We start from the raw sequence: 1,825 nt of genomic DNA, 5'->3' as shown, positions 1-1,825 counted from the left end.
CCAGTCGGGGGTCCAGGGGGCGGAGCTGCCTGGCTAGTCGGATATGGCGAGCGAAGCGAGCCTGACGGCTAGTCTGTTCATATTTCTATATCTAGTTATCTGTTATTTATGTTCAACGGATCTCGAAAACGGCTCTAAAGATTTCCACGAAATTTGGAACATAGTAGTTTATGATATGAAATTCGATCGCACTAGGTCTCATCCTTGGGAAAACTCGCTGAACGACATTAGAAGGATAATTCATCCATGGCTGAAACAGCTGAAACTTTTGTCTTCTGTGGATAGTAAAAAGTGAGCGAGTGATTCTGTGGAAAATCAAAATATTGCATCCCCGAAATTCATAAGCTGACGTACAGCCAGCTGGAAAATATGAACACGATCACATTAAGAAAGAATAAAGAATACACGAACACAATAAAAATTGTGTTCTGTTTAACAATAAATAAAAATAACGAGCGAAGCTCGATGCCCCGATATTTGTGATAACAGAACATGGAACAATGATATAAAGTTTCAAATAAAAAATATTTTTGTTAAAATATAATATATTTAATGATTTCTACAACTTGAAATTACTTGAAAGAAAATTCCAGCTTCTAACTTTAAGGTCTGTCCAGAAAATCATATCAATAAATTTTTTTCTGTAAAAAAAATGCGACTGTAGGCTACATTTTAGAGTGTTGTGGCTGTGGGATACTAGTGGTGGGGGTTTTTGGGGAAAAGGCCAACTGCGATTAATTTTGTCCCCGCCCTGTTGGAGAATAGTAACAGAAATTTCCGTGAGAAACGTTATCATGACGTGAGAGACGTCTAGAAAATGATTTTGAACATTGAGAATGGGCCGTACTCTAATACCCAAGAATCATCTCCAGTGATAACATCTTATCATTTTATCATTTTATCATTTTATCATTTTATCATTTTATCATTTTATCATTTTATCATTTTATCATTTTATCATTTTATCATTTCATCATTTTATCATTTTATCATTTTATCATTTTATCATTTTATCATTTTATCATTTTATCATTTTATCATTTTATCATTTTATCATTTCATCATTTTATCATTTTATCATTTTATCATCGACACATTACGTTGCTCGAGGTAGCGCTGCGCATTTTGAACTCTGAAAACGTCTCTCACGTCACGAAAACGTCTTTCTTGCCCATGAAACCTTTCTCCCCGACAGGGCGGAGACGAATGGCTCACAGTCGGCCTTGCTCTGAAGACCCCCCAGACCAACGATCTATATATACTAAGTTAGTAAGTTACTATATACTAAGTATATATAGATCGTTGCCCCAGACTAGTCTCCCACGACCACAGCACTCTAGAATGTGCAATGGCGTCGGATAGAAAAATCACTGACCTGACATTTCTACTGACCGATAACTTTTGGCTGAAAAATTACTTTCCGGACAAATCATAATTATAATGTGTTGGAAACTAAAATAAAACTGGAGCTAATATGTTGTTTCCTAGTAAAATTTCGCTACTATATTGTAATATGTTGGAAACTAAAATAAAACTGGAGCTAACTATGTTGTTCCTAGTAAAATTGCGCTCTATATTGTAATATTTGGAAACTAAAATAAAACTGGAGCTAACTATGTTGTTTCCTAGTGAAATTGCGCTCCTATATTGTAATATGTTGGAAACTAAAATAAAACTGGAGCTAACTATGTTGTTTCCTAGTAAAATTGCGCTCCTATATTGTAATATGTTGGAAACTAAAATAAAACTGGAGCTAACTATGTTGTTTCCTAGTAAAATTGCGCTCCTATATTGTAATATGTTGGAAACTAAAATAAAACTGGAG

This window comes from Nilaparvata lugens, chromosome 4 (genome assembly GCF_014356525.2).
Source record: "Nilaparvata lugens isolate BPH chromosome 4, ASM1435652v1, whole genome shotgun sequence".
NCBI lineage: Eukaryota > Metazoa > Arthropoda > Insecta > Hemiptera > Delphacidae > Nilaparvata > Nilaparvata lugens.
Note: the sequence above shows the minus strand (reverse complement) of the source record.